At 45.0% G+C, this 12460-nt stretch overlaps 1 long non-coding RNA gene across 1 annotated transcript in view; it reads left to right on the top strand.

The window, feature by feature from the left end:
• The first annotated feature begins 12230 nt into the window (after positions 1–12230).
• LOC122922781 overlaps positions 12231–12460 on the top strand; it is a 38729-nt gene continuing 38499 nt past the window's right edge. Inside the window, exon 1 of the long non-coding RNA XR_006387191.1 lies at positions 12231–12289. This is a non-coding gene — a long non-coding RNA (uncharacterized LOC122922781). The remainder of the gene's footprint in view (positions 12290–12460) is intronic.

Genomic DNA, 12460 nt, shown 5'->3' with positions numbered 1-12460 from the left:
CTGTGTTACAGAGATGTATGTGTAACCTGCAGGTAGCAGAGCTGTGTACTGTGTTACAGAGATGTATGTGTAAACTGCAGGTAGCAGATCTGTATGTGTAACCTGCAGGTAGCAGAGCTGTGTACTGTGTTACAGAGATGTATGTGTAACCTGCATGTAGCAGAGCTGTGTACTGTGTTACAGAGATGTACGTGTAACCTGCAGGTAGCAGAGCTGTGTACTGTGTAGCAGATCTGTATGTGTAACCTGCATGTAGCAGAGCTGTGTACTGTGTAGCAGAGCTGTATGTGTAACCTGCATGTAGCAGAGCTGTGAACTGTGTAGCAGAGCTGTATGTGTAACCTGCATGTAGCAGTGCTGTGTACTGTGTAGCAGAGCTGTATGTGTAACCTGCATGTAGCAGAGCTGTGTACTGTGTTACAGGGATGTATGTGCAACCTGCAGGTAGCAGTGTTGTGTACTGTGTAGCAGAGATGTGTACTGTGTTACAGAGATGTGTGTGTAGCCTGCATGTAGCAGAGCTGTGTACTGTGTATATAGAGCAGTGTGTGTAACAGCATGTAGCAGAGCTGTGTACTGTGTTACAGAGATGTGTGTGTAACCTGCATGTAGAAGTGCTGTGTACTGTGTAGCAGAGCTGTATGTGTAACCTGCATGTAGCAGAGCTGTGTACTGTGTTACATAGATGTATGTGTAACCTGCATGTAGCAGAGCTGTGTACTGTGTTACAGAGATGTATGTGTAACCTGCATGTAGCAGGCTGTGTACTGTGTTACAGGGATGTATGTGCAACCTGCATGTAGCAGAGCTGTGTACTGTGTATATAGAGCAGTTTGTCTAACCGCATGTAGCAGAGCTGTGTACTGTGTTACAGAGATGTGTGTGTAACCTGCATGTAGCAGTGCTGTGTACTGTGTAGCAGAGCTGTATGTGTAACCTGAATGTAGCAGAGCTGTGTACTGTGTAGCAGAGCTGTATGTGTAATCTGCATGTAGCAGAGCTGTGTGCTGTGTAGCGGTGCTGTATGTGTAACCTGCATGTAGCAGAGCTGTGTACTGTGCTACAGGGATGTATGTGCAACCTGCATGTAGCAGAGCTGTGTATTGTGTATATAGAGCAGTTTGTCTAACCGCATGTAGCAGAGCTGTGTACTGTGTTACAGAGATGTGTGTGTAACCTGGGAACTATAAAAAAGTGTAAAAAAAACCCATAAATATTCAGATCACCCCCCTTTTCCCAAAATTAAAATAAAAGACACATCATGGGTGTCGCAATGTGTAAAAACGCCCATTGTATAAAAATATATTCCCTATACGGCAAACAGCAAAACAGAAAAAAAAAAAGAGTCCAAATGTCCGATTCGACGTTTTTGGTCACTTCATTTGCTACAAAAATGTAAATAAAAAGTGATCAAAAAGTCTTAAACACTCCAGAATGCTATCAGTAAAAAGTTTAGATTGCCCCGCAAAAAATGAGCCACCATCCAGCTCTGTACACATAATTACAAAAAGGTTATGGGGCTCAAAATATGGCGACAAAAAAAATCGGATATATATTTTTTTTTTTATCACTATTAAAACGCAAGAAAAACTATACATATAAGGTATTGCCGGATTCCATCTGACCTGTAGAATAAAAGTAATCAGTCAGTTTTATCGCACATCGAATGTCGTAAATAAAAATCACGTAAAACTGTGGTGGAATTGCTTTTTTTTTTCAACAGGAAGAATGGGCAGTTTTACCATCTGAGAAAATAAAGAGCCTCATCCACAACTACTACAAAAGACTTCAAGCTGTCATTGATGTTAAAGGGGGCAATACATGTTATTAATAACTGGGGCGTGTAAACTTCTGATCAGGGTCATTTGGGGAGTTTGTGTTGTGATTATGATTTATAAAGAGTAAACACCGTTGTTTGACATAAATGGCTTCAGCCGACAACTAACCACGAGCGAGAGAGAAGTGTCCGTGTTATCAATCATATTCTCTAAACAATGGTTAAAGGGGTATTCTCATCTTAATGATCACTGGTAAATCTGGTAATGATTTGACAGTGATAATTTTTCTAAATACATTTTATTACCCAATTCCCATCCTTTTTTAGAAAATAAGTCCCCTCTTACCTGATGTTGTCTTTGGTCTCCCCTGGTCACGGCCACCTCTCCTGTCGAATCCAGCCGGGCCACGCTTGCGCAGAAGACGGAAAATTCTCTCCCGGCTGGGCCGCGCAATGTCCTGAACGCGCATGCCGCTGCACATGCGCCATGATGACTTCTTCCTGGCCAGTATAGTACAGAGCTGCGAATGCGCACGCCGACTCTGTACTATACAGGCCAGGAATAAGTCACCATGGCACATGCGCGGCGCTGTGCGCGTTCAGGACATTGCGCGGGAGAAGAATACAGGAAGTGAACATCACGCTCAAGGAAGGTAAGTATGAAAAAGGGAAGATGAGAATACCCCTTTAAGAAATCATAAATTCTGCAAGGGTATGTAAACTTATCAGCACAACTGTAAGTAGCTGTGTGATATAAATCTGTGGAATATGGGAAGCACAAGAGGATGTGCACCTTAAATCCCATCTTTGTAAGGCCTCTTGCACATGGTCGCTGTGTGCCTGTGGTCGAATTGTGGACCACATACGGCGGTTCCGCAATACACAGGGCACCAGCCGTGTGCATCCCGCATCCGTGATGTCGACCCATTCACTTGAACGGAACAGAAACACGGATCGGATCCCCACAGAAGCACTACAGAGTGCTGGTTCCGTGGTGTTTCTGGCCGTGCCTCCGCACAGCAAAAAAGTAGAACATATTCATGGACCCATTCAAGTTGAATAGGTCTGGATCTGTCCCGGCCGATGCACGCACGTTGCCCGTGCATTGGGGACTGCAAATTGCTGTCCCCAATGCACGGAATGGACCAACAACGTTCATGTCCAAGAGGCCTAACACTTGTGATCTGTGTGAAGCGGCATATATGCATTCATGTTGCATGTATTTATTAATTAGGGTTACCAATTCTGAGTAACTCGGAGTGACTTTTTTTTTTGTCGTCATATTTTGAGCTCTATAACTTTTTTGTAATTATGTGTACGGAGCTGGATGGGGGCTCATTTTTTGCGGGGCAATCTGAACTTTTCACTGATACCATTCTGGGGTGTTTAAGACTTTTTGATTACTTTTTATTTACATTTTTGTAGCAAATGAAGTGACCAAAAACGGCGAATCGGACATTTGGACTCTTTTTTTTCTTCTGTTTTGCCGTTTGCCGTATGGGGAATATATTTTTATACAATGGGTGTTTTTACACATTGCGACACCCATGATGTGTATTTTTTTAGTTCTTTTATTTTCATTTTGGGAAAAGGGGGGTGATCTGAATTTTTATGTTTTTTTTTACACTTTTTTATAGTTCCCAGGTTACACACACATCTCTGTTACACAGTAAAAAGCTCTGCTACATGCGGTTACACACACATCTCTGTAACACAGTACACAGCACTGCTACATGCAGGTTGCACATACATCCCTGTAACACAGTACACAGCCTGCTACATGCAGGTTACACATACAGCTCCGCTACACAGCACACAGCTCTGATACATGCAGATTACACATACAGCTCTGCTACACAGTACACAGCTCTGCTACATTCAGGTTACAAATACAGCTCTGCTACACAGTACACAGCACTGCTACATGCAGGTTACACATACAGCTCTGCTACACAGTACACAGCTCTGCTACATGCAGGTTACACATACAGCTCTGCTACACAGTACACAGCACTGCTACATGCAGGTTACACATACAGCACTGGCACACAGTACACAGCTGTGCTACATGCAGGTTACACATACAGCTCTGCTACACAGTACACAGCTCTGCTACATGCAGGTTACACATACAGATCTGCTACACAGTACACAGCTCTGCTACCTGCAGGTTACACATACATCTCTGTAACACAGTACACAGCTCTGCTACATGCAGGTTACACATACAGATCTACTACACAGTACACAGCTCTGCTACCTGCAGGTTACACATACAGATCTGCTACACAGTACACAGCTCTGCTACCTGCAGGTTACACATACAGATCTGCTACACAGTACACAGCTCTGCTACCTGCAGGTTACACATACATCTCTGTAACACAGTACACAGCTCTGCTACCTGCAGGTTACACATACAGATCTGCTACCTGCAGGTTACACATACATCTTTGTAACACAGTACACAGCTCTGCTACATGCAGGTTACACATACGGATCTGCTACCTGCAGGTTACACATACATCTCTGTAACACAGTACACAGCTCTGCTACCTGCAGGTTACACATACAGATCTGCTACCTGCAGGTTACACATACATCTCTGTAACACAGTACACAGCTCTGCTACATGCAGGTTACACATACATCTCTGTAACACAGTACACAGCTCTGCTACATGCAGGTTACACATACATCTCTGTAACACAGTACACAGCTCTGCTACCTGCAGGTTACACATACATCTCTAACACAGTACACAGCTCTGCTACCTGCAGGTTACACATACAGATCTGCTACCTGCAGGTTACACATACAACTCTAAAACACAGTACACAGCTCTGCTACATGCAGGTTACACACACATCTCTGTAACACAGTACACAGCACTGCTACATGCAGGTTACACACACATCTCTAGTACAGAGCTCTATTTGATGGCTACTGTTCTGTACACTCTACCAGCTGCTGTGCACATCTGACCCCTCCCACACACGTGACTCGTCACATGGTCATGACGTCATCACAGGTCCTTTGCCTCTCCAGCAGCTAGCAGCTCCGTCAGGTGAAGAGTGTGTGTAGTAGGGCGTATTTTGAGTTAGGGAGGACGGAGTTTTGGCTGATGCCTGATGGAGGACGGAGTTTTGTCTGATGTCTGAGGTCTGATGGAGTTTTGCCTGACGGAGGACGGAGTTTTGTCTGATGTCTGAGGTCTGATGGAGTTTTGCCTGACGGAGGACGGAGTTTTCTCTGATGTCTGAGGTCTGATGGAGTTTTGCCTGACGGAGGACGGAGTTTTGTCTGATGTCTGATGGAGTTTTTGCCTGATGGAGGACGGAGTTTTGTCTGATGTCTGAGGTCTGATGGAGTTTTGGGTGACGGAGGACGGAGTTTTGTCTGATGTCTGAGGTCTGATGGAGTTTTGCCTGACGGAGGACGGAGTTTTGTCTGATGTCTGAGGTCTGATGGAGTTTTGCCTGATGGAGGACGGAGTTTTGTCTGATGTCTGAGGTCTGATGGAGTTTTGGGTGACGGAGGACGGAGTTTTGTCTGATGTCTGAGGTCTGATGGAGTTTTGCCTGACGGAGGATGGAGTTTTGTCTGATGTCTGAGGGCTGATGGAGTTTTGCCTGACGGAGGATGGAGTTGTGGATGATGTCTGACGATGTCCTAATATGTATGCCGTACCGGCAAGTGCTGATGTAGCTAGAGGTAGGGCTACACATAGAATTTCTTTCCAGACAAAACTAGATCGAATTCTTTTGCCATCTGAAGCAAAATTTGAAGTAGACTAATAAAAAGTTGACTATTTTTATCTTGAAAATTTTACCCAAGGTACTAAAACTGGAACAGTTCTATATAACATCTTATTCTGACAGTTTTCTGCCCCAGAAAATAGCATAACTATCAGACATGTATTAAAGAGTACCTGTCAGTAAGAACAACCCTATTATACCAGGCATACTGTCTGTTAGGGTTGATCCTGATCATTTAAATGAGACCTGTCTTTTGAAAATTGGCTGTTGTATTCCTGAGAAAAAAGACTTTTATTCTTCAAGCGAATGAGGGCTTCAGTGCCCCAATGGAAGTAGCCAGCACTGGAAAGCTGAGGAGCTGAGGTGCACCAAGGGGCTAGGCTCTCAAGACACTACAGAACTCAGCAAGATCAACTCTACCAGTCACTATGTCTGGTTTAATAAGGTTGACCCTGCCGACACCTCCTTTTCTTCACCCACCAGTCAAGTTGCAACAAAGATGCCTTGTAAAATAAATCACGACCAAGAAGTCTCTCAAGTGTCAATGTAAATGCATCACTGCTGGTACAAAATCAAATATGAATACAATTAAAATATACAAAATAATTTCAGTTGATGCAGTAAACGTATTTGACGTCCAAAACTTTGTATCAAAATTGAACTTTTGAGTCCTAAAAATATGCAGCTATCTTTTTCTCATAGCTAATGTAACTACAAGAACTGGCTTGTAGTCACAAGTTCTCGTTTATTATAATTAGTGGTTTTTATTCATGTAAAAAGCCCAGATACATATTCTCAATGTATTTTTTCTGGCATGCGCAGCCTTCAGTTGGCAGATTTAGATAAACATTAACCCTAGAAACATTTTCTATATATGGAACATTCACTTACTCAGCCAAAAAATATAGTTAATAGGGACAATACGTTTTAATCCAGATTTCCTGCATAGTCTACAATAGAAGCAGAAACATTAAATTACTGTAACAAGCATGGATACAAGCTTCTTGTCACTACAAACATGTCCTGCTGTGAAAGACAAGGTTCTCATGGCTGACCAGGGGTGCACCACCAATGAGGCCAAGTGAGGCGATCGCCTCAGGCAGCACTAGGTAGGGGCAAGAGGGGGGCAGCGGAAGGGCCATGGGCAATGAGCGCCATTTCAGTTTTTGCCCTAGGCAGCAGAAAGGCTAGGTGCACCTCTGTGACTGACCTATAATCAAGGTCAGTGGAGATCACTGGTCAGACCTGTGTGCCACTGCCCTCTTTCTCCACACCACACAAGGCCCAGGAACCAGCCTGTAGGTATCCAGTAGGCAAGAGGGGGGTATAATCCCTGAAGCTTATAGGGGAGGGTGCATGCTGTACTCGGCAATCGCTGGCAGTCCCATAGAGAATGAATGGAGCGGCATAGCATATGCTCGACCTGATGTTCCATACAGACTGGGAAATGGGGCACCCGTTTTTAACAGCAGTCAGATGGGTGCACTCCTGTCTAAATGGCAATTAAAACAGGCCAATTGATTTCAATGGGGTCCATCTGGCCGTGAAAATGTCTAAAAATAGGACATGTCCTATTTTTTGATGGTCATGATTCCATAGACTGTAATTGGTTCTGAAAATGGCTATCCCACGGCTGTTTTTCGCTGTCTTTTGGATGGGCCCTTAAATGTGGCATAACGCCTTTAAATTTCCTGGTGTCTAGTGTGGATGTGGAGTGATGTTTTAAAGGTCTCCACTCATCAACTTAATGTTTAACGTGAGTCATGTGACCAATGCAGCCAATAACTGGCCGCAACAGTGATGTGTCTCCCGTGCATTACGTGATCCAGTGACATGACGCAAATAAGTTGGAACCCAGCAGTGGGGGGCAGATAAATATGCTTCCCTCCACAGGTTAGGAGCCATGGTGGCATCTGTCTGCAAGGCCCCCCAGGATTAACAACCACATTAAGAGAAGAGGTTCTTAGAGCAGGCATTCTGACTATCCCCGTATGTCAGACAGCTTTTTTCCCAGTAGCTGACAACATGAAGAATAGTATACAGTACTCCTTGTGGAATGTGGATGGTTGTCCATGGTGGAGGCTATCAAGTGGTGGACAATGTGGCACTTGACTGGCTTCTCCTTTAATCCAACCTTGCCTATGATATCACTAGGTGAAATTAATATTTACCACCACTGTGGCCCACTGAAATATTTTAACAACTTTTTACTTGACATTCTAAGCCTGAAAGCAGTTCATGTATAAAAGGTTACCAATGTGTCTGGATTAAAGTTGTTCTGCAAAGAGGAACGGATCAAAATCTATCAGCAAGACACAGGCTTTGATCTTCCGGGAGATAAACCAATGCCAAAAGAGGCTGACAGCGGCATTTATCCCTTTCTACATTGAAATCAACATGCATGTTTGGCAATCTTATGTGCACTGTCAGCTGAACTTTAAACCAGATATTCTTACGATGGATTATATGGAGCTTACTAATTCATCTTTATAAGCTATAAGTGGCTAACCCCTTTAAAGGTGGTGTACCCAGTTATTAATTTTAGGGAGAAGGGAGAAAGTTATTTTTTCACATAAGTATTTGGATATTTGTTCTTACATGAAGTAATAATTAATAAACTGTTATGTTTTCACACAGGTTCCTTTAGACAAATATTATCAGGGCTGAATCCTTAGTAGCAGTATCATATAATGTATGCCTAACTTACAATACCCTGGATATATGCATTTGGTACACCAAAACACTTCCTGTTGTCCTTGGATTGGCTAGCACTGTTCAAAAAAATATCCAGAAAATTACATTGCATGATTTTTTAAATAATTAATTAGCATTTTATTGCATGAAATAAGTATTTGATCACTTACCAACAAGCAAAAATTCAGACTCTCACAGACCTGTTAGTTTTATTTTTAAGAAGCCCTCCTACTCTGCACTTATTACCTGTTTTAATTGCCCCTTTTTTAACTTGTTACCTGTATAAAAGACACCTGTCCACACAGTCAATCAATAACACTCCAACCTCTCCACCATGGCCAAGACCAAAGAGATGTCTAAGGACACTAAGAACAAAATTTTAGACCTGTACAAGGCTATGGTGGGCTACAGGACAATAGGCAAGCAGCTTGGTGAGAAGGCAACAACTGTTGGGGCAATTATAAGAAAATAGAAGAAACACAAGATGACTGTCAATCTTCCTCAATCTGGGGCTCCATGCAAGATTTCACCTTGTGGGCTAAGTATGATTCTGAGAAAGGTCAGGAATCAGCCCAGAACTACAGAGGAGGACCTGGTCAATGACCTGAAGAGAGCTGGGACCATAATCGTCATGTATTGAAATCCTGCAGGGCTCGCAAGGTCCCCCTGCTCAAGGCAGCACATGTCTAGGCACATTTGAAGTTAGCCAATGACCATATGGATGATCCAGAGGAGGCATGGGAGAAGGTCATGTGGTCAGATGAGATCAAAATAGAACTTTTTTGTATCAACTCCACTCGCTGTGTTTGGAGGAAGAAGAAGAATGAATACAACCCCAAGAACATCATCCCAACTGTGAAGCATGGGGGTGGAAACATCATACTTTGGGGGTGCTTTTCTGCAAATAGGACAGGACGACTGCACGTTTTGAAAGGAGGATGGATGGGACCATGGGAATCTGTGGATGACACATATAGCATAAGATGCCTCTGTACAGTGTCATCCACAGATCCCCATAACAGTGTCATCCACAGATCCCCCATAACACTGCCAGCCACATATCCCCCATAACAGTGTCATCCAGAGATCCCCCATAAGTGTAATCCACAGATCCCCCCATAGCAGTGTCATCCACAGATCCCCCCATAAGTGTCATACACAGACCCCCCTCCATAACAGTGTCATCCACAGATCCCTATAACAGTGTCATCCAGAGATCCCCCATAACAGTGCCATCCACAGATACCCCCATAGCAGTGTCATCCACAGATCCCCCCATAAGTGTCATCCACAGATCCCCCTCCATAACAGTGTCATCCACAGATCCCCCATAACAGTGCCATCCACAGATCATAATGATCTGATGCTCTCAGCATTACTTAATGCTATGAGCTTCAGGTACTTATGCACTAGGCCAGCAGCTGCGGGCGCTTTCCTGAATTCAGCCGTATCACTGCCCTCAGTATGGGGAAAGGGCAGTATTTTGTGTTGCACTGTGATATTTAGTTTTGCTAGGGAGGTATTTTGTGCTGCACCATACTGTTGCTGGCCCTACCTATTTCTGTTGGTCCTGCCTACTTGTAATGCCCCGCCTCCTGTCACTGGACACGCCTACAACTTGGGGCCACTTTTAGGTTTCTTTTCCAGGGCCACTTAAAGTTCCCAGTCCGCCCCTGGTAGTGTGTGTGGACACATAATCGTTGCCCGGCCCCCCTGCCGGCCGCTGGCGGCGGTGGCTGTGTAGCGGGTGCAGGGCAGGGAAACTCACCAGCTGAGTGCTGTGACGTCGGACTGTGCATCATGTGGTGCGCAGCGCCGGGGTGCTTTCTCCTCAGTCAGTGCCGGACCGCCCCCGGAGTCAGCGCCGACACCGCAGGTCAGTGTGGGAGAAAGAAGTGAAGGCCGGCCTGGCTGTCGCACCGCCGCTTAGGGGAATAGAAGGAGGCCTAGCCGGGGCTAAGAACTAGAGAGGGAGGGAGAGAAGTGTGAAAGAGCCAGCTGCCCAGAGAGGACAGCCAGTGAGTGAGTGAGCCTGCCTGCTTGGAATCAGTGAGTAATTACAGACAGAGCAGCAGGAGCCAGCAGCAGTGACAGTAAGTGCAGGAGCCAGCAGCAGTGACAGTAAGTGCAGGAGCCAGCAGCAGTGACTGTAAGTGCAGGAGCCAGCAGCAGTGACAGTAAGTGCAGGAGCCAGCAGCAGTGACAGTAAGTGCAGGAGCCAGCAGCAGTGACAGTAAGTGCAGGAGCCAGCAGCAGTGACAGTAAGTGCAGGAGCCAGCAGCAGTGACAGTAAGTGCAGGAGCCAACAGCAGTGACTGTAAGTGCAGGAGCCAGCAGCAGTGACTGTAAGTGCAGGAGCCAGCAGCAGTGACAGTAAGTGCAGGAGCCAGCAGCAGTGACAGTAAGTGCAGGAGCCAGCAGCAGTGACAGTAAGTGCAGGAGCCAGCAGCAGTGACAGTAAGTGCAGGAGCCAGCAGCAGTGACAGTAAGTGCAGGAGCCAGCAGCAGTGACAGTAAGTGCAGGAGCCAGCAGCAGTGACAGTAAGTGCAGGAGCCAACAGCAGTGACTGTAAGTGCAGGAGCCAGCAGCAGTGACAGTAAGTGCAGGAGCCAGCAGCAGTGACAGTAAGTGCAGGAGCCAGCAGCAGTGACAGTAAGTGCAGGAGCCAGCAGCAGTGACAGTAAGTGCAGGAGCCAGCAGCAGTGACAGTAAGTGCAGGAGCCAGCAGCAGTGACAGTAAGTGCAGGAGCCAACAGCAGTGACTGTAAGTGCAGGAGCCAGCAGCAGTGACAGTAAGTGCAGGAGCCAGCAGCAGTGACAGTAAGTGCAGGAGCCAGCAGCAGTGACAGTAAGAAGATCCAGTTAAATGACTTACTAGGTCATCTGAACTGTTGCTGGCTCCTGCAGTGCATAGTGCAGCTGGTGGACTGTCATAGTGTGTGGGGAACAAGGTTTAGAGACACTAAAGCTGCTGCCTTTTTCTTTATAGCAGTGGTCTCCAAACTGTGGACTTGTGGAGCTCCAGATATTGCAAAACTACAACTCCTGTTGGCTGTCCAGGCATGCTGGGAGTTGTAGTTTTGCAATATCTGGAGCTCCACAGTTTGGGGACCACTGCTCTATAGGCTAAAGCACCAGATGGGAGACTGACCACTGGGGCCCCCACCAATCCTGAGAATGGGACATAATTGTGCCTGGAGTGAATAGTGGGGATGCACCTGCGTGTCCACCACTCCATCCATTCCCTATGCATGTCTACATTCTCAGGATCGGCAGGGGTTGCAGCAGTCAGACTCCCACCTATCTGCTTGGTATACCATATACTATGGATATATATAACTTAATGAGATGGGAAAACCCCTTTAACCCCTTCCCGCTTCAGGACGTATGCATATGTCCTTGCAGCTGCAATGTTCACACAACTGGACGTATGCGTATGTCCTGCATTCTCAATGCACCTCGAGATCGGTGGAGAACCTGGCTGGTTGCCATGGCAACAGAAAGCCAGTGGATCTCACAAGCGAACTGTCAAAATATACTGACAGTTATACTATGCTGCAGTACAGATGGCCTCAGGCCCAGCTAGACTTGGCACACCTTTTGCACTTAGAATAACATTAAAGTGCAGAAACTCCTATGATGTCATACGCTCCAATTCACAAAATAGAATAAATCATCACTCAAAATAGAATTTAAGCAAATATCTTTATTTATTTAGTTGGGTAATTAAAGGCCGCAATGCTTATTACTTAACCAATTAATTATAATCTGGTTAATCCAATTTATTCTCAAATATAAATAAGTAAATATTTAAACCAATAAACCATATAACACTCAGTCCACTCAGAGAGTGACTTAACCCCCGTCAATAAGCAAAGCGACAAAATAAATAGGGAAGGGAGGGAGGGAACTTGAAAAATACTTACGTGAATGAGCCAAAATCGTTATTTTCTGTTCTTTTATAGGTTCTCAAACTGGCAGTTAAAGTGATCTCCAATCAAATTTGAAGATATCAGCGCAAGCACCCACAGCATCTGGGTTAACCCATTCTTCACATAGGTAAGTAAATAATATAATCAACATATTAACTGTAATGTTAGGTGCCATGTCATCATGGCTCACCACACTGAAATTATCAGTATGGTTCGCTCCATGATGTCATACGCTCCAATTCACAAAATAGAATAAATCATCACTCAAAATAGAATTTAAGCAAATATCTTTATTTAT

This window comes from Bufo gargarizans, unplaced genomic scaffold (assembly GCF_014858855.1).
Source record: "Bufo gargarizans isolate SCDJY-AF-19 unplaced genomic scaffold, ASM1485885v1 fragScaff_scaffold_703_pilon:::fragment_2:::debris, whole genome shotgun sequence".
In the NCBI taxonomy this organism is placed as follows: domain Eukaryota; kingdom Metazoa; phylum Chordata; class Amphibia; order Anura; family Bufonidae; genus Bufo; species Bufo gargarizans.
Note: the sequence above shows the minus strand (reverse complement) of the source record. Positions and strands in the feature narration are given on the sequence as shown.